Source organism: Neodiprion lecontei, chromosome 6, assembly GCF_021901455.1.
Source record: "Neodiprion lecontei isolate iyNeoLeco1 chromosome 6, iyNeoLeco1.1, whole genome shotgun sequence".
In the NCBI taxonomy this organism is placed as follows: Eukaryota; Metazoa; Arthropoda; class Insecta; order Hymenoptera; family Diprionidae; genus Neodiprion; species Neodiprion lecontei.
Window position 1 is genome coordinate 12616467 of NC_060265.1, and position 21450 is coordinate 12637916.

At 45.2% G+C, this 21450-nt stretch overlaps 1 protein-coding gene and 1 long non-coding RNA gene across 5 annotated transcripts in view; one reads left to right on the forward strand and one right to left on the reverse strand.

Moving 5' to 3' along the window:
- Nucleotides 1–21450, forward strand: part of LOC124294980 (dipeptidase 1-like) — a 1606684-nt gene that overhangs the window by 642915 nt on the left and 942319 nt on the right. The gene's annotated exons all lie outside the window — the stretch shown is intronic.
- On the reverse strand, nucleotides 865–19524 carry LOC124294984. The gene is made up of 3 exons (XR_006904887.1): nucleotides 19514–19524; nucleotides 15200–15201; nucleotides 865–937 (listed from the first exon to the last, which is right to left on the reverse strand). It is a non-coding gene; the product is annotated as an uncharacterized LOC124294984 (long non-coding RNA).

Below are 21450 nucleotides of genomic sequence, written 5' to 3' on the forward strand. Positions count from 1 at the left end.
TTTTGCCGTCAGACGAGCGGCCATTTTGATTTTTGCGTAGCCGGATGAGCAGCCATTTTGATTTTCGTTTCGCTGGATGAGCAGCCATTTTGATTTTTTATCGTCAGACAGTTTGATAATGTGATTTTTTGCTATGACGCCACCAGTATAATCGCTTGATTTTGCCGTCTGACGAGCAGCCATTCTGATAGCAGCCATTTTGATTTTTGCTTAGTCGAATGAGCAGCCATTTTGATTTTTTGTCGTCAGACAGTTTGATAATGTGATTTTTTGCTTGGCCGGATGAGCAGACATTTTGATTTTTTCACCGTCACCCGTACACTTTCACGCTAATAGTTTTTCACCCCAGGGCGAAAAATAATATTTTCGACATACTTCGAATACATTGTTTTGTGTTAATCGACCGGATGGCGACACCGCAATTAGATAGGCCGGGGATGTTGTTGATGATCCGTAAACTTTCACGCTCGTAGTTTTTCACCTCTAGGGCGAACATAATATTTTCCACATACTTCGACGCTACAAAATCTTCGGTGGCTCGTTGAGTGTGCCGGAGAGCTCGTGTGCAACCGCACAGACTACACAGGATATATTTTCAGGACAAAACGTTAATCCTAACTTTTCAAAAACTGCAAAACAAAGTGATTGCAATATTATCCGACATCGAACCAGATGACGATGAACGCGAAGCCGATTTTATCGAGTGTCGTCAGATTAACGAGGAGTAAGAAGGAAACCGAACCGTACACATCTGATGTTACCCACACAATCGAAGACACATCATTTCGGTAGCTTCCAGAAGTTTTCAGGCATTCTGTGTTTGGGGAATACGGCTGTAAAAGTTTAAATTTCAAGTCAGGAAGATAGTCTTGCATCTTCAGCTCTCATGCGGAGAACTTCAAACAAAGCAGAATTAAAACAGCGAATCGATCTGTTCCTCAAAAATATCCACAACTTAAAGACCGTTATTAACCAGAAGTCAGAACTCAACAAAGTGACAAAAAAACTTTCACGCCAATAGTTTACCCCCAGGGCGAAAATAATATTTTCCACGTACTTCGAATACATTCTCTCGCGTTAATCGACCGGATTGCGACATCGCATTTAGATAGGCTGTGGATGTTGATGATCCGTAAACTTTCACCCTAATAGTTTTTCACCTCCAGGGCGAAAATAATATTTATAATCATCATCATCACTACTTTCGATATCTAAGATTATTGCAACAACCCCGTCCTCCCATCGCCTAAAAATTCTTTCTATAGATATGTTATAATTAAGGTAATTCAGGATGTATAGGCTGTTCGGCCTCTCTCGGGCCGACCGTACATCCTCAATAAGGTCCAAAAGTTCTTCCTGCGAGAACTCCGACACCCCGTCCGAAAATCTGATGATTAATTCCTCGTCCCCCTCCCACTCCTCCTCCTCCTCCTCCTCTACGGGGAATTGGGTAAGGCTATTTCGGTCATTTCTTGTTTTTTTTTTTTGGATAGCTTGAGAATTGTGAAAATCATTTGTATTATCATCGTGAATCCCAAGATTGAGTAAGGTAAGCTCCGATAATTTGAAAACACTCACAAATAGGAAGGTGCCTTCTCAAGCCTGCAAACTGTTCTGTTGCGATGGTTTCTTGTCGTCAAGTTCTGATTCGCAACTTTTACCTCACACCTTTATGCTTTCGAGAACACTGCTGAACAATACCGAGCTAAGCAAATAATTTCTGAATGATGTACAAGTTTTTCAACCGTCAACCGATTTTATATGGAACATCGGTAACTGGTCACGCCCACCAGCCAATCATACCTGAGCAGTTGTAATATGTAAAATCAACCGAGCATTATTATCGCTAGTAGATTTAACAACATATTAGGGAATCAGTTTAATTATGGTATTGACTGTTATTGACTGCCGATATAAAATAATGATAGGTAAAAATGAAGAATAAAAATTCATTTTGTATGATTTATGTAAATATTTTATTGTCTTACAGATCAACCCTGTCTATCCAACTATTATGCGAACTATCAAATCCCAGTCATTGCACGTACAGTTGATTTCCCCGTTGGCGTAATACTTTCTTTACATATACAAATATTCCCACGTCAACTCTTTTTCATTTTCTGAAAACTCTTCTCGTGGTAAACGAATAAATATGAATAATCTCTCGATATGTCAATAATAAATAATTGTTAGCATATGAATTCGCATTTTCAAATCCAGTCAATATCGTGTTGATGATGGAACGTTTCCGCCTGATGGTGGATCGTTCGAGGCATCAAACGCAAATATTTACAACAATTCTACATCTACAGTTTTATCCTATAGCTAATGGGGACTGCGACAAAACCCCAACTCTACACTGTGCGGGATATGCTTTTGAAATTCACGTGTTTGACGGGTTGAAACGTGATTTTGGAATTGATCAACCGATGTAGACTCTAATATACATTCGAGATCGGCGTAAACGACAGACGGTACGGTACCCTTGTTCTCAAAATTTGAAAATGCTAAATCTTTCGACTCGGAAAATTCCATGCGTACTTTATTTAGCGTAATACAATCTTGCCGAAGATTGTCGTAGGCATGTTACACACTAAAGTGACACAAACATCTGTCGCATAAAAACGTTTTGTGTTCATGATCAGACAATTGTTTGCTCACCAATCGTTAAAGATCTTTAATTCAAGCAAAGTGGAATCTTGGTGTTATCTCGCGAGCCATATCATTTTCTGGATTACTCTCAACCATCAGAAGATGAATCGTGTCAAAGTTCGCGGTACTCGGTGTTGGTGTTGATTGGGTGGCAGGCTACAGTGATCGACCAGAGAAGACATCTTTTATCTTTTTTTCACACTTTTACCACTGCCCTCTTCCGCTGAATGTCCTTGGGTAACTCAACGAATGTCGAAAGCCCCGCAGCGAGAGTGTCATGCAAATATTGCGCAACGATTATACCTGTATTTATATGTTTATTCAAACAGAGAATTGAGTGATAATTGATAACAACAAATGGTAGGAGGAAGCGTTAACGTTATATTATATTAAATTAGACGTGCGTTATGCCTGGAAGCAGCATTGAGACTGCTCACGCAGCCTCTCGCCGGGCTCGGCGACAGTGCATATGAAGTGCATAATCGCGTAATTTGAGCACTGCTGCCGATAAGAAAGCCAAGCGCATAAGGCGGGCTACGCTGCATGATAAATTTTTTACTCATCTAAATGATCCCCGGCATGTTTCTACGAGAGGATATAAACTGTTACATTTCATTAGAAATGTTCCAGCTCCATCACATCCCCCGACGAAGACAAAGGCGCGTCTCTGCGGCTTCTGATTTCTCGTAGGATTCTTTCGTTACGTTTAGCCTGTGTCTCAATCTTGCGTTTTAATTTCCTTCGTTCTACTACTTCCAAAGCAGAGGGATTCCTTTGGCAACAATATCCGGCGAACGCCGAAATATAGGTTGGTATATTAAATTTCCACAGCAAGAGTAGAATAGTCAAGACGGATATCGTTCCACAAACGGCAGCTATTGATGGGATCCCTATACCTTCGAAGTTAGCCCATGTATTGTTGACCCGAAGGGTCGCTTCGTTATTCGCGAGGACACTCTCAAGGTCTAGAATGGCTTGTCCTTGATCCTTGAGGGTATCCAAGTTAATCACGTGATGCAATACAATTTCCCGGCCTGTTACAAATTTGTTTAGCGGGGAAATGGTATCTGCCTGTATTTCTGTTGATTGAAAAGTCATATGTTCTACGATTAATTTGACTCGCGTTTTCAAAGTTTGAAGTTCGCAGCTCTGATTCGTGGTTATCAGGAATGGCTTGGTGATTTGAATAATAAAAGTCTGTATTGTAGCGCATGTTATGGTTACCTCAATTGGCTTCGAAGGTAAGATTATTTGCGATCCCTGCGTTCTTATGTAAGCAATATCTGTGACGAGAAAACGACTCAGAGTGCATCCTCGTGGTATGGGATCAGTTATTTTCTCACAAAGTTCAATAGTATCGTTGCGATGTCCCACATCGCGGTAATCACCAATGAAATAATCGGTTATCTGTTTCAGTTGAGTAAATGTGACTTCTCTTATAAAATTCTTACGTACTAATTTCAAAGCATATGTTGGGTTGAGCGTTACATAAGTGTGATTTATTCTTACGGGTACCGGGGTATTCTGAATTATTACCCAAGGTTTCTTTTCTAAGTAAGGCACTGTGAGTATATAGATAAGTTTGCCTTTATTTGTGGTTATAGTTAAATCACTTGTTTTAATAAACTTCTCGTTATTTTCCTCTTTAATAGGTATTAGTGTCTTTTTGTCATTGGCGTCGAAAGCTTGAAGAGCTGTCATAAGCTCCTTTGGAGTAAAAAGGGTGTTATCGATGATATCATGCCTTCCTAATTGCACGGCAGTCATTACCAGGTCGATTAGTCGTTGCAGTTCCTTAATTTCAAATAAACTTAGAGTTATAGCTTCCATGTATTCCTGATAAGCAAGCGTTTCGTTACCTTTTATTTTTAATGATTCTAATTGTCCCCACACAGTTTCCAAAGAGTGTTTAAGTTTGAGCTGATTTGTATTCAAGATATTAATTTGGACTTGATTTATGTGCAAGGATTTGGTTACAACAAGATTTGGAGTGTCCGTTACATTTTTTAGTGAGGCTAGATTCCCATTAATTATTTCCAAATCATCCGCGTCAGCAGTTCCATAGATTGATTTTTGGATTGTTCCTAAAAAGTTAAACATTCCTCTTTTCGGTCTGATGTTTGGCGTGAGATAAGATTTCCATAGGGGATACATTTCATTTGCCAGGCCCGTCAGAAGGACATGTTTTCCAAATACCGCCTCAGCTTCGCGCGAGGCTTCGTAAGTAACATCGCTCGACGCGAGCGCTTTCGGAGTACTTGTTTTGGTTCCGTGGGATTGAGATTCCCTTAATTTAGAGGGGCGGCGCGTCATTTGAAGAATAGGCGCACCCAAGTCTAAAATGACTTCCAAAATATTCTTGTGTGACGAGGCACGGGCAAATTCTAAATCTAAAGCGTCCAGGGCGGACTGGGCGAGGGATCGCTGACCAGGGTTCCAATGGTCCAGATAGGTATCCCGTATCGTCTGGAGGCCTCCGAGTTTGTCGTGAATGTCGAGTAATGGTTTGGTGAACCCACTTGCGTCAATGGATTGGAATATCTTCCATCTTTCCTGGTACATGTATACTTTGCCCACTTCCTCCTGGAGTAAAGTCCCATTGATAACTCAGACATCGAAGTAGGCTAGGGACAGACTGCTACACCTATAACAAAAGAAACTAAGACTCTATTCCGTGGAGATCCAATCGTTACCCTGAACCCGTTTTAGTTTAATTCTAGGGATTGGATCGTTTTCCCTTGGTCCGGTGTCGTATTCGTAGTACGGTTTGGTATTATTCAGATGGGTCTTCCAATAAGACGCTGTGGAATCATCCGCGGTTTTCTTGTAAGTGACATTTCCTTTTTGTTCGTTGATCTCGACGACGACGAATGGTCCATTCCAAATCCTTTCCAAGGCGTTCTGTCGCGTATGATTCTTGATCATTACTTCATCTCCCACTTGATATAAAGGAGTTTGTCGTCGTGTTCCTTGGTCCACTTGTTTTTGGTTTTTCTCTCTGGACTTGGTAAGCCAGACCAGAGCTTTCTCGAACCGTTCTTCCCATTTTCGTATCCACAACATTTTCTTACTAATCACGGTGCCCAATCGGTTTTCGCGGAAACCGTCAGGGTTGTTGGCTTCGTGACAGAACATGAGGTTGTGAGGCGTTTCACCTGTTGATTGATGAACGGAAGTGTTATAGGCACGTGTCATTTCTATTAAAACCTTGTCCCGAATGTGTGTATTCTCTCTTTGCAGGCAGTTCGAATACAGTCTTTCAAGACACTATGCATTCGTTCTATAGAGCCGTTCGACTGCGGGTGATATGCAGTTGTGGTGATATGTTTGATATTATAGTGTTCGAGAAAGGAATCGGTCAGCTCGTTACAAAACTCCTTTCCCATGTCCATCAGGATTACTTTGGGGCACCCGAAGTTACCTATCCAGTACTCTGATAGAGCCTTGATAACTTCTGTCGCGGTTTTGTTCGTAAGTGGGGCACATTTAATGGATTTAGTTATTGAATCCTGCATCGTGAGGATATATCGGTGTTTATTCCAAGATTCGACCAGAGGTCCGACGATATCTATTGAAATTTGATCGTTAGGTTTTTCAGCAAAGGTTTCGAGAAGAATAGCGGGTGATTTCATTTGTATCCTTTCCTTTTTATACATCTGACACGTAGGGCATGCCTGGATAAAGGAATTGATATCATTCTCCATACGTGACCATACGGCCGTTTCTTTTACTCGGTCAATTGTTTTTGCTAGGCCAAAGTGTCCATTGATGTCGTTGTGAGCGCTGACCATGATTTCTTTCTGTTGCTGTTTGTTAGGCACATCCTTTCCTGTCAAGCAAAATGATATGTCTGCACCTGAGTCCTGACGTATCCTCTTGAGATCTTCAATCATCGAATCGGTTTCTTCTTTGGTGGTTTTCTTAGGGTCAATCCAGAAGTATATCTTTTCGTACCTTTTCGGATGAATGTAGTTTCTGAGTTTCTCACGTCTATCAGTCTGATTCTTTGGTATAATCAGGGTGTTGTCAGAGGCATCCTTTTCTTCTAGGGTAATCTTCACCCATTTGCCGTCCTCCCCGTTTCGATTTCGGTTGGGAACGAGTTTGATGTGAGATTTTGTCCTGCCTGTTGTGAGTGACAATCTCTCGATGTCAATGTGGCGTGCGGCAATATGGTGGACCCACTTGGGATTCCTATCAATGGGTGTGATTTCGTATAGTCCCTTTTCCAATTCGGTGAGTTTTCCGAAGATCTCTTCCTTTGTGCGAGAGACTCTAGATAACTCATCCGCTACTACGTTACTTTTTTCCGAAACATGTTCTATCAGGAATGAGTATTCCTCCAATCTTAGTCTCCAACGCAGCAGGCGTTGACTGGGGTCTACGCAATTTTTCAGTAATACTAGTGCACGATGATTGGTGCGGATGATGAAGGGTTTATCTGGTGTATTGAGCAAATATACTCTTAGTCTCTTGGCGGCCCATACAACAGCAAGCATCTCCTTCTCCGTCGTGCTGTAAGTCCTTTCCGCATTATTCAGGGTTCGAGATAAGAAATATATGGGGTGGCCGTCTTGAGATAGTACCGCTCCAATTCCATCGTTTGACGCGTCGGTGGTTACGACGTATTGTTTAGCTGGGTCTGATCTCACAAGTATCGGTGGTGTGACCAACTTTTCTTTCAGGGTTTCGAAGGCTTCTTGGCAGGCTGCTGACCAATCCCATAGGGTGTCCTTTCTTGTTAACCTTGTTAATGGCTTCGCTAACATTGAATAGTTTTGTATGCACTTTCGGTAATACCCCGTCAAACCAAGGAAGGACCGAATCCCCTTAAAGTTGACTGGAACGGGTAATTGTTGTATCGCTCTGGTCTTTTCCGGATCTGGTTTGCTCCCTTCGTCAGTGATGACATATCCGAGGTATCTCACTTCAGTTTTCATGAAGGCGCACTTCTCTGGCTGGAGTTTCAGGTTACATTGCCTTAAACGCTGAGATACGGTTCTCACATTTCGATGGTGTTTTTCCTCCGTTTCATCAAAAATTATTACGTCATTAATGTAGACGCAACAGATCTTCTGATTCAATCCTCTCAGCGCATCGTTCATCATGCGTTGGAAGGTCGCAGGAGCGTTCTGTAATCCGAAAGGCATTCGTTGGTATTCGAAATGCCCGTCGGGGGTTGAGAAGGCAGTATATTTCTTGGAGTCAGCAGCCATGTTGATCTGGTCAACCTGCGGCCATGTCGACAGTAGTAAAGAACTTGGCCCTTCCCATGTGATCGAGTAAATCCTCGATTATTGGTATCGGATAAGAATCCTGAACGGTAAGTTCGTTAATCTTCCTGAAATCGATCACAATTCTATACTTGGGCTTTCCGTCGGGGCCCGGTTTTTTGGGTACAACCCAAACTGGCGAGTTGTATGGTGACTCGGATTCCGTTATTATTCCTTGTTTCAACATTTTCTCTACTCCCTCTTTTACAACCTGCTGGTGCAGCTGTATAGCACGGAAACTTTTCACATTTACAATGCGTTGGGGGTCTGACAACTCGATGCGATGTTCAGTCATTGAAGTTCCATTGACCATGTCTTTCTCCTGTAAGGCAAAGATATCGCTGAAATCCCGAAAAATACTCCAAATTTCTTTTTGGTACTCCTCCGGTGGGTGTTTCAAGTCGACAGTATGTTGGAGCGCCTGCTCTCTTTCATCACGTGGTTGTTGCCATACACCCGGGGTTGACATACTCTTTACTCGGTGGACTTGGACGTTCTCCAGTCCGAGCTCGATATCTTCGTCTTCAGCGGTGGTGATGATTCCATAAGCCGTACCATGATTGTTCGTGTGTACAATCTGCACCGGGATATTTTCCATAGGCATTCCGTCTTTATAGACTATGCGTAACATGAGATCGAGATTCTTTTCGTCGGTATCGATGGCAATTTTGTTCACCGAATTTGGTTTCAATCGAATTTTTCGGTCGCTAGTAAGGTGGTGTATCTTATTCTTCAGGGTGAGCGTCGAGGCATTCAACTGGAAATCTCGCCTCCTCATAAACGGGTTTCCCATGATTTCATCTTCTTCGTCAAGCAGATAATCGTCTGGTATAATGACGAATTCGTCCTTTAGCCCCATGTGAGTTAGTACAGCAATTTCATTCGCGGAATTTAGCGCTTTGCCAGTCTTAATGGAAATTTTGCGTTTGATAATTGGACAAATTTGTGTATCCGATGGGTAAATAACCTTCCGTTTCATAAGGTTTATTGATGCACCTGTATCGACCATAAGGGCTACTCCTTGCTTTGTTTCTCCAAATTTTATTACAGCACACTGTAGTAACCTCTGTGCTTTACCTTGTCGGCATGCTTCCTTATCCTTTTCCCATTTTCTGCCTCCAGTATTATATTACTATGGTCAGTTATTTGGACAATTTTATATGGGCCATAATATTGGGAGTCGAACTTACCCTTACGAGGTTCCATAAGGACATAGGCAAGGTCGCTCACTTAACCTGGGAAAGGACGGACTTTATTGTCGTAATATTTTTTGGTTGTTTCCTTCGCGCGATTTTGATTTTCACCGGCCATTTCGCGTATTTCGGAGAGGCGTTTTGTTAGCTCGATAATATACGAATTGTACGTGGATAGTTTTTCGTCCACGGGGAACTGACTCGGTAGCCGAGGCAGCCTCCCGTACACGATTTCGTAAGGGGTGAAATTCGTCGCCTCGTGCACGCTAGTGTTATATGATAATTCCGCGTAAGGCAACAAACGGTCCCAATCGTCGTACGTACCTGCATACTGCTTTATGTATTCCGCTAACAGTATGTGACTTCGTTCGAGCGCTCCGTTCGTCTGTGGTCGATAGCCGGAAGTGGTTACTTGCTTTATATGAAAGATTTTGGATATTTCGCGTAGTAAATTTCCGGTAAAGGCTGTTCCGCGATCAGTAAGGATCGCACGGGGAGCTCCGAATTGCGCAATTAATCGCCTCGCCATAGCTTCGGCGATCGTAGTCGCTTTTAAATCGGGTATCGGTTCCGCTAAACAATATTTCGATAAGTGGTCTTGCATGGTTAGTATGTGCTTATTGCCATGTGGTGTTGTCGGCAACGGACCCACCGTATCAAGTGACACCTTATCAAAAACGTCGGTCGGCGTATCAGCAATGAGCATCGGCTCGCGCGTCTTCGCTCGAACCAATTTACGTTCCTGACAGCCTTTGCAACGAAGAATATAATTTTGCACTTCGTTTCTCAGCGAAGGCCAATAAAAACGTTTACGGATTTTACGATAGGTCTTGGTTATCCCTCGATGGCCTCCGACAAGACTCGTATGAAATTCCTCAATTATTTGCGAGTGTTGTTCGTCCGGTGGTCGTCGAATGGTACCATAGCATATCGTGGTGACTATGTTTGTTTTACCGAGTATCCTGTTTAACCAATCGAGCAGTTTTGTGCGCGGTAGTTCGTCCGTATAGTCTCCCGAGCGTGAAATACGAACCGACTTCACGGCCGCTTGTTGAAGGGCGAATTTAAGATTCTCGAATCCCTTGAATATGTGCTCGGCATTTGTTTCGTCGTAGTACCGTTTTTTAATAACAATACTATAAATTTTATTGGACCCATACGGAGTCACCGCTATTTGTCCGATCGATAAATTCCGGTCTTTAATTGTTTGTCCATCTAGCCTACCTAGGTCAACGAGTAGTTTTCCCACTGAGGTTGATAGTTCTCCATCCGCAGAGATGAAATGGACTAAATTATCTGGTTTGTACGTTAGACATTCTCGCGAGCTAATTATCGTACTTGTTTTTGCTATAGGTTTTTCTTGGTCAGGTTCCTCTTTACTGGACAAGTCTAGTGAGGACGACGTGATCGAGGACGAATTCGTGTCTTTCGATCCCATTATAATGGGGTCGTCAGGAAAAGTTATGAATTCGCTTTTATTACCGGTGGAATTTTCGGGAGGTGTAGCACGTGGTAACGCACGTGCTTGGTATGGTGTAGACTTTGCAGCCGGGGCCGCATCGTTGCTGGGCAATGACCATCTCACCGTGAGGCGGGGAGCGGGCAGTAAAGAGGTCCGAGCGGGCTGCGAGGTGTCGGGTTCGCTCTCGAGTCCCGCGGCCATACATGTCTTGGGTCTCACTCCCGCGCTTACTCGCGGCATACTCTCTCTCTCAGCTGGTTGCTCATCGTTTTCGTCGTCCGCCTCCGTTCCTTCTTCTTCCGTGCGTAATGATGTCTTCTCCCTCGCACTCAGCCGCCGTACTAATTCCTGGTCCGATGGTGACTTGAACTTACCTTTTAACGCTTTCAAGCGACTGGCAAGCTCAGCATCTCCGGCGATGTCATCGAAAGGGTCTTGTTCTTGGAGAATCATCTGGGCCTCCTCTTCTACCTCATCCCCCTCCGACAGATGATCAGGCCAGTCAAAATCAGCTTTATCAGGCTCTTTTTTGGGGTCACGGGAGGATTTGGTGTGATGCCGCTCTTCCAAACGCCTTAATGATTCGTTGAATTTGTTAATTGAATCTTCAAGAGTTGCCGTTACCGTCTTTGTACCTTCTGCTTCTGATTCCTCCGTGCTTCCATCTGAATCGTTGCTGGGAGCGGTGAGCGCGACCGTGATAGTGGCAGGCCTCTGGTCAGACGTCGCGCTTGCGGATTCCGATGAAAACACCGGCCCTTGCGGACCTCCGAGGGGCTTAACCTCTACGGGGGGTGGAGACTTCGGTCTTTTCGGAGGAAGTAACTGTGAGGGCAACATACTGCGGTGCAAGCGCTGTATGGGTGGCCCTGAGCTCTCGGGTTCAGATCCGGAGGGTTTCGCATCGGCGGGAGGTGGGCGCCTCGCGGGTCTTGTAACGACCTTCCCGCGCGTGCGTGTCGCCACCGGGCCTGAGCTCTCCGAGCTTCCTTCTCTTCTTTCGGGTACTGTGGGCACGCTGCGTAGGCGCGAACGTGTGCGCGACGCTACGACTGATGCGTCGGCCTTGGACGGGCCAGCTGTTGTCTCAGGTGTCGTGTCTTTATGATTACCGGCAGGCTTCGAAAATAAAGGCAGAACCTGAGCCTTCTGAGGGACGTTCATATCTGCGTCCGAATCACTTGTAGACGAGAGTCTCTCTAGGTCTACGGGATTACGGGAGAGTGCGTCGGCATTTACATTTTCACGCCCTGGCTTATGTTGAAATTCATAATCGTATTTACATAACCTAATTTTCCATCTGTTGAGCCTCTTGCCTGGATCGAGCGTAGAACGCATCCATTTGAGAGGCTCGTGGTCGCTTACGAGCCTAAATTTTCTTCCATAGAGATACGTGGAAAAATGTTCAATTGAATCGATTATGGCCAGACACTCTTGTTCCGTAGTTCCGTAGTTCTTTTCAGCGTTAGTGAAGATTCTAGAGTGGTACGCGACCGGTAGATCGTGGCCATCGTGAATTTACGACAATACTGCTCCAAGTGCAAATTCCGAGGCGTCGGTCGTTAAAATAAATTGTTTAGATAGATCGGGGTATTGTAAGATCGGTTCTCGACAGAGGGCCTTGCGAAGCCTGCGAAAGCTGTGTTTCTGCTCTCGCTCCCATACGAATGATTTTCCCTTTTTGAGTAAGTCTGATAAGGGCTTGGATATGGCTGCGAAATCCGGAATAAACCGACGGTATTAACCGGCGAGTCCCAGAAATTGCTGCACGTTTTTCTGCGTCCTTGGGTGCGGGAATTTACGCACTGCCTCTAGCTTCTTCGGGTCCATTCGCAACCCGTCGCGGCTAACGATATGCCCAAGATACGTGACTTTGCCACGCAAGAACTCACATTTATCTGGTTCGAGGACAAGATTAGCTTCCTCGAGACGTTGCATGAGACGCCGGATTTTAGTCTTATGCTCCTCGAGAGTTTCCGCGAATACTACAATATCGTTGAGATATACGAACAGTTCTGTCCCTTGCAACCCAATCAGCACCCGATCCATCAGGCGCTGAAAGGTCGCAGGCGCGTTTTTGAGACCTTCGGGCATGCGAGCGTACTCGTAGTGCCCGTTTATCGTGGAAAACGCTGTCTTTGGACCGTCTTTCCGATCCATCGGGATCTGCTGGAAGCCGCTCGCTCAATCGAACGTTGAAAAGTACATGGCTTTTCCCGGCTGTTCGAGTATTTCTATCATATTCGGGAGGGGGTACGCGTCGGAAATCGTCTTTTCGTTCGATTTACGGAAATCGATGACCATGCGCATCCGCGGATTCCCTTGAGAGTCGGGTTTTTTGGGAACTATCCAGACCGGCGAGTTATACGGGGAGCGTGAATGAACAATTATTCCCTCGCTTAGCTTTTTCTCAACTTGCCGCTCCAGTTCTGACCGATACACTACAGGAAATCTGTATTGTTTTGCGTTTACCGGGAGCTCGTCCACCGTCAGCATCCGATGGCGAACTTGATCCGTGCATCGCAATCTATCACCTGGTAACTTATACATGTGAGGATATTCCTTGATAAGACTTATAACATGTGCACGTTCTACCTCATTGAGCCTATCTAACCGCAATGATTTAATTATGGCTTCTACTCGATCCGTCGGCGGAGTAGTCTCTACACCGCTACCGTCGGAGCTCTCGTCGCTCCAATAGCCGTTCTCCCGATATTGCTCGAAATCTTCGAGTTCCTGAGGCTCGATTTCTAATTCGACATCGTCGAATACCGTGTTTATTGCTAAGACGTAGCACGATCCTCCCGTAGGAGCAACGATACTTTCTCCGATAAACACACCCGGTTGAGTTTCGATTCGCGGTAAGTATCCCTCCTTTAGATTATCGTTCTTTAAAGAGATGCTTATTTGCTCACTCGTACGCACGCGCAGTTTATAACTTCGTTTCTCCGGAGCGGTTTTCGCCGCTAACACGCGCTTTGTAGGTTCTGTGTCGGAAAGAGGTGGGCCTATGAAAGGCTTAGGTCGGATGGGATCGCTTGAGGTAACTAGAGTATTATGGTGAAATGAAATTTCGGCTTTTTCCGCGATAAAATAAGGTTTACCGATTAACGCGTCGCTTCTCAGCGGCAGGTTTCGTAACACATAAAACTTGGCTGGTTTTTCGGAGATGTGGAGGACAACTGAGCCGAGTGTCGGACTATCTGATTCCTCTAATCCTGTTACCCATATTTTATCGTCAGTGTTTACAATTAAGTCTGGATCGAGGGCATTTAGTTTAATTAAGCTGGCTGATGAACCCGTGTCAAGAAAGAATTTTCCCTTCCTGTCACGAAGTTCGGGAGCACTTAGTTCGACTACTGGGCTCTCCTGGTCGGTGGGGGTCCAGAGAACGAGACATCGTTCTCCAGAAACCTCACTGACTGTTGGTGTTCTCGGGGTCGACTCGACTCGCTCACTCCGGTCGGGCTCGCAGGGGAATTTGCCCGGCGAGCCCCAGGGCAGTTTAAAGGCTCCCTTTGCGGGGAACGTCCCTGAGATGACCGTTGCATTAACGGGCAGCACGGGCAGCACCTGGTTTGTTTACAGCAATGTGTATATCCGCAAGGTGTTAACGGACTAGTATATGACCTTCCCGTGGCAGTCTCGCGGTTATCAGACGTTTGCGCGGGTTTAAAAAAAAATCCGGTAGCCGGTTGTGGTGACTGGCTTCGATAAGTAGACGTCGGTTTACCTTCCCGAGCCGTCGGCGACGGAGTTCGGGTGTTATAGCGAGCGTAAAGAACACGCGCCATTTCCTCCTGGCTCGACTCAATTCCTTTCCATTGGCTGCTTCGAAGCGCTAGCTTTTCGGCGATTTGGAAGGCTGCTTCGAGACTTTCCGGCTCTCGCAAATCTACCGCGGCTCCGATATGGGTAGGCAACCCTTTTATGAATGAACCTAGCGCGATTCGATGTAGCGGGTCCCGGTTCAATTCTGGCGGATCGACGCCAAAATATGACTTGTATGCGCTTCTTCCGCCGCTTAGCAAAATTCGGACTTTGTCGTAAAATTGCCTGACGGTTTGATCGCGTTTCATCCGGACCGTCGACAGCGCCTCTGTATAGTAATCGTAGGTATGTCCGCGGGCGAGTCGATTCTTCATCAGTTTCACTAACCCGGACATGCTTTCGATCTTCTCACCGTAGATGCAGTTTCGCGCGTCCCCGCGTAATCGCGATATTACTGCGGCGAGGTACTGCGATTCTGCCGTAGCTGGCACGAACACGGACGCGTTTTGGATGTCTTGCAAAAAATCCCGTAACGGCATATTCTTCCCGTCAAATTCAGGAATATTCGCGAAATTGTTTTGAATAGTCAAATTTTCCACCATACTGGAAACACTTGCGACTAGGTCGGCCGTCACATCAGCGGCGTCTCTGGCCTGAGCGTGATTTGGCATGTTGGTAAGTCCAGGGGTAGGGAAGGATATCGAAAGGATAAGCGATTTTATTACGTATAGTTCGACTCCCCAGTCTGTTAAAAATAAGAAAAATTCGAAAAATTTTGTGGTTTTGAAATTTCACAAAAATTGAATCCTCGATTCCAATTTCCAAGGAAAATCACCTCTTAATCCCACTTCTGACACCAGTTTAGTCTGTCACGTGCGGAGCGGTCTCGCACGCGACGACTTCACCCTCTTTGTTCTTACCGAGGTTTATATTTAATTTTTACGTGGATTAGGAGGCGAACGTCCTCTACAGGGCGTTCCGTGGGAAATGGTTTGGAGGATTTTAATTATATTGTACCAATATTTTGAAGGAAGCAAGTAGAAATGTTTAATGAAACAACCAAAAGCAGCAAGGTTATAGACAAGGAAGCTTACACTACGGTCTTATGCTACTCACGTTCTCGCTCTTCCGCACTCTCTCTCGCGGCTTACTGCTTCGGGCTCGAAGGTGCCGAAGTTTACACCTTAACTCACTCACTTACGTGCCACACTGCTTGATTAAGTTCGTGGCTTTTAGTATTGCGCTTAATTCTAACTTCACAGACTGATGCCGCGACGCGAGATGCTTGGACAACCGCGTGTAGATTTAAAGGAATGCTCTCTCTAATCGTCGGAGACCCAAGACTTATAACTCTATACTCGACAGCTCTGAAGGAGCCTGTTTCCGTTGACGTTGGTTTGATCCTGTCTCTAACGGGACTGTCTTCGCTCGCTCGTCCGACATCCCTTGGAACGTCGGGCGGCGAGCGAGTTTCCGCTGAATTTACAATTTCGAACAAAGGCTCGCCTCGCAACAGTCATTCCCGAAGCGCGTGATTTCGCGCTCGCCTCATCCCGGTGTTGATTACGCCCGGGATCCGGCGGGCGCGAAGACGCTGACGTTGCTGGCTGTCCGAGTACGCCGTTGCGCTTGGCTACTCCACGAACTGATTATAATAGAATATTTTGTATAGACTAACTAAAACTATGCTTCCTTGTCTCTAGAAATAATAGTTTATAAAATAATTGATATGATCGGTAATATATTACAGTTTTGGGTAAATATGCGGCGCTCGTGACAGGGGCACTTTGGGGCGTCACAACAAACCCCCCTCGCACCCCTCTCCGGCGCCAGCCCCTCGCCTTGGAGTGACTTCGGGACGCCATCCCCTTCCCCCGCCTTCCCTCGCCTAGGAGTGACTTTGGGACGCCATCCCCTTCCCCCGCCGCCCCTCGCCAAGGAGCGAATTTTGGGACGCCATCCCCTTCTCCCGCCGCCCCTCGCCGCGGAGCGAATTTTGGGACGCCATCCCCTTCCCCCGCCGCCCCTTGCCACGGAGCGAATTTCGGGACGCCATCCCCTTCCCCCGCCGTCCCTCGCCAAGGAGAAAATTTTGGGGCCCCTTCCCCTTCCCCCGCAGCCCCTCGTCTAGGAGGTATTTTATTCTAGAAGCTCCTCCGGACGACCACCCCTTTCCCGCAACCCCTTACCAAGGAGCGGTTTTTCCGCCTCGAAGTTCCGCGGCTCGTCAGCCCTTAGCCCGCGACCCCCTCGCCACGTGCTGAATATCGTGTGACGACCCCTTACCCCGGGTACCGTTGACCGCGAATCAGATTCCGGACTCTACGGGATGGCCTCTGGGCCTGTGCACCCTGACCATGGGACGATCCCCTTACCCTGGTGCCCCTGGCCGTGCGGCCGATTCTGGGGCCACCTACCCATCTGGCCCAGCTACCTCCGTTCACGAAGCGAACTCTGCGACTTGGACGTTTGGGGTTACAAGTCCTCCACCCCGGCTCTCGTTCTTTCTCCATCCCTGCTCTCTCTGTGTCGGGTGCTCGTGTCACTGACCTTACCCAGCCGTCAGTGTTTATCCTAAGGTTTACGTGTGCTTGGAAAATATAGACCTGGTCACTCTCTCTCTTTCTTAATGCAGGACTATAGGCATACTTAGATTTACGAGGATCAGGGTGGGTGGCTGAGGAAACAGAACTCAATGGTGGATTGCGTAGAAAAATCAAATCTCATCCTCGCAGGTTTATTCGGTCAACACAGGTGCAAATACATACATGGTTATTACAGATAACGACTAAGTGATAATTACAATGTTCTTATAATTACACAAGATATGTTATCAAGGTTTTTTTTATTTACCAGCCTTATAATCAGCAACATTACATTTCTTAGAGGTACAACATTGAAGACAACTTATAGGATAAATGTGATTTGAATTGATGTTGTTAGTTTTGCGTTTTGTGACATGGGCTATTCGGTTGTGGAATAATTCTGCGATACGATCGTTTCTTCCGAAGTCAGGAGTAAATATATTGAGAAAATCCCGCAGAGAAAAACCAGCAGCCATAAAGTGCATAAACATAATTCAAAATTGTCCACATACATCAGAAGTGAGGCTTTGAAGCTGTCTGTCGTTCCAGTCGTATCGTCTGCATTTTCTTCGTAAAGTCCGCTTATGGTGAGGGACGAATGGTGGTAATCCGAAGCTGTCGAAGTATGTACCGTGTCCGGAGGAACTGACGAAAAATGCCACCCAGTGGCTACCGGGGCGTGTGTGATCATCCATGTTTGACACAAAGGCTGTCTGGCGTGTCAAGATGAGGGGTATCTGATCCGCTGCAAAAACCCCGGTCTTCCCGTTCGGAATCGCCGGCATCGCGCTCCATATCTGTAGACTGTCCATTTTGTACCTCGTCTTCTTCTCCTTCTTCTTCTTCTTCTTCGCCCTCGTTATCGGAGATAATCATACCACTCGTAGAAGGTTGTGAGGAGGTATGTGAGTCAATCGCAGTAGTAAGTTTTTCGTAGGGAACGGTAACTTCGCCGTCTGACGTAGGCGCAGACGGATCAGGAGAGATTTTCAGTGAAGCGACTGACTCTGGTATTACTGCTTGTAGCGTGAAATTTCTTTTTGGTACCTGCAGTGGCTGATTACTAGTCGAACTTTCCTTTCCGGTGATTTTGGGCTTACTGGCTGACAATGCTTCTGTATATTCGTATTTAGTTAGAATATCGTTATTGTTGATCCATTTCTTCAGTTTGAGTGCGTTGTTCATCGCACATTTGAAAAATTCCTCCTTCTTAACGCCGTGGAAGAAGCACCATACCGAAGACCGTTCCAGTTTGTCGAACGCCGGGCAATCGATGTCCTCCAAGTTGAATATTTGACGCGCGGTACTACTTTCAATATATTGTTACAAAGGGTGAAATCACCCCTTTGCCCCTCTTTAATGATCTAGTAGTCAACATAGATAAAAGACGTTTATAAACCTCTTATGTCTTTAAAAAGAATAAGGTTGCTGCGCCAACCGATATTATTGTAAAAACAGTCTTGTTTCAGACTTTAAACAAGAAACACGTATATTGCATTAAAAGCATTTATCACGATATTTTTGTTCACGCCTTTGATTTGATAATAAGTAAACTCGCGGATCCATATTTTATTAACGTAACGCCTAAATCGTTACAATTGGTGTCAGAAGCGGGATCTTGAGTTCTTATTAATTGAATCAATTCAGTGCGCGAACTTTAATTATGAGTAGCAGTCGTTTGACGCGCTCTCGTCGTCGGGAAACTAGCGGAGAAGAACCTTTTGTTGTGGAGAATCCGCGGGTCCCTTCGATTCCTGCACCTTCAGTGGACTCTTTACCTGTCCCTACGATGGTCTCAGTCTCGCAAATCGACCTGCTGGAGATTATGAGACATCAACAAGAAGCTGTTACACAACAACAACAACAACTTGTCCAGTTGCTTCAAGAGCAACAGGAACAACGGAGGCGAGAAGTGGAGGCTCGAGAGCGTTCGGAAGCCAATCTTCAGGACCTTCTTCGGACGACTGTGGCAGCTCTTCAGTCTGTTCATCAAATGAGTGGCGCTGGAGAACCGGCTGTCACCCCACGAGGTTCCAGAGTCGTTACGCCGCTTCCCTCTCCTGTTCCTTCTCCTGTTCCCGTTCCCGCTGTTCGACAGGTCCGACATCCAGGACAGTTCCAGGATGTACGAGACTTAAGGTCTGTGCCTTTTACTAGGGGAGTAGTTGAATCCCCAATTGGTAGAGTAACGGTTAATAATGAGGTTGGCTTTTCCGAGCCTATGCCTCAAGTTCGACCTCAATATTCTCATTTTAATCAATTAAATAATTCAGGATTTCCTGAGGTTGCTTCTCAGATTAATGAGAAACCTCTTTTTCCTTTAAAACCGCCAATTTTTGACGGAAAAATACCATGGGCAGATTATGAACGCCAGTTTAATACAATTGCTAAACATAATCAGTGGGACTCCGCCATGAGGGCCCACAGTCTTGCCTCCTGTCTTCGAACGCCGGCTTTGAATGTTTTAACGGCGTTGTCTGAGGAAGAAATCTCTGATTATGAAAAACTTAGTTCTGCATTAAAGTTGAGGTATGGAAATGACCACTTAACGAAACTGTACACGGCACAGTTACAGACAAGAAGACAAGGACGAGATGAAGATCTCGCGTCTCTTAGTCAGGACATTGAACGGCTTTTTCGTATAGCTTTGCCGGATCACGAGCCGTCTCGTAATTTATTAGCAACGCAAGCTTTTTTGAATGCGATTAATGATCCAGAGATTAAAATGGCCGTTGGAACGTCAGGCCTCACTTCTTTGCGGAAGGCAACGGCCAAAGCCCTCGAGGTGGAGGCAATGAGAAAGCAATATTTTGGGCTGAACAAGCTTCGTCGGATTGCGGTGTCCGAAAACACCTCAGGAAGACAGAGTTTTGAATACTCGGAGGAGCCAAAACCTCACAATTATAAAAATAGAAATAACGGTAACAATTTTAAATCAAGAAATCGAGGTTCTTTTCAAAACCAACAAAACCAGCGTATAAATAAAAACGTGGTCGTGACAAGTCAAACTAGCTTGACTTGTATATTTTGTAAAAAAACAGGCCACGACGCCAATCATTGTTTTCTAATTAAAAAAATTAGTGGAAAACCGATGCAAGGCTCGAATCCAAATTCTTATAATTGGCGTAAGAAAAATATAGAAATAGGGGAAGCAAATCCTCAATCAAGTTCTTCAACAGGAACTCACTCAAAAAACTAATTCTAGATGATTTGTCAGGGCGAAAATCATCGCAGATTGTTAGTAGTGAAAGCCCTCTTAGAGAGCAATTTTTAATTAGAAGTCTACGACAGTCTGGTCTTTACGCGCGCGGTACTGTAAATGGCGTCGATTGTCTGTGGGTAATAGACACGGGCGCAGAAGTAACCGTAGTTCGATCGGATCTCTTTAAATCCGATGACCGGATTGTTCCCTCTTTTTCTCTGCGAACAGCCACTGGAGAGACGACCCCGGTTTTGAGACAAGCTACTGTCCAAATTAACCTTTTTGGGTGTATCGACTCTCCACATAAGGTTTTTATAGCAGATATAGAGGATGAAGGTATTTTGGGAATAGACTTTCTTACAGCTCATAATTGTGTTATCTCGACTAAGAGAAATTCATTAGCTTCAAACAATCGCGAAATAACTCTTTGTACGAATAGGAATGGAATTTATTGGACTCCTCCTAGAATTCGAGAAATAGAACTTTCAGAGGATGATTTGCAACGACATTTTCCTTTACATTTACAGAGCCTTGTTGAGAAATCTTCGATTTCGTTAAATTCAGCTCAGGAAGAATCGTTTAAATCTCTTTTGCTAGAATTTATAGATTCTTTCGCCAAAGATAGTGGTGATAAGGGCCGATGTACTTCTGTCAAGCACAAGATCGACGTCGGAGAGAGTTCACCAATAAAACAAGCTCCTCGAAGACTCGCTCTCAACGCCCGAGAAGAGGTGAAGAAGCTTGTGGAAGACATGCTAAAGAACGATGTTATTGAACCATCGTCTAGTCCCTGGGCCTCACCAATCGTCCCTGTTAACAAAAAGGACGGATCCAAACGACTTTGTATCGATTACAGGAAGCTGAACGATATAACGAAGAAAGATTCTTACCCTCTACCCAGAATCGACGAGACACTCGACCTGATAGCTGGTGCAACTTGGTTCAGCACCATAGATCTTCAAAGCGGATACTGGCAGGTCGAAATGGATCCTCTAGATAAAGAAAAAACAGCTTTTGTTACGGGTTTAGGAGGATTATGGCAGTTCAAGGTTATGCCGTTTGGTTTGAGTAATGCCCCGGCTACCTTTGAACGAATGATGGAGGCTGTTCTCCATAGGCTCACGGGCAAAATATGCCTCGTTTATTTAGACGATATAATCGTTTTTGGCAAGAACTTTGAAGAAGAAGTTAAAAATCTCAGACAAGTTTTCGCTAGGTTGAAGCAAGCAGGTCTGAAAATGAGCCCGAAGAAATGCCATCTGTTCCAGAAAGAAGTAGGCTTCCTTGGACATATCGTTTCAGCACAAGGTGT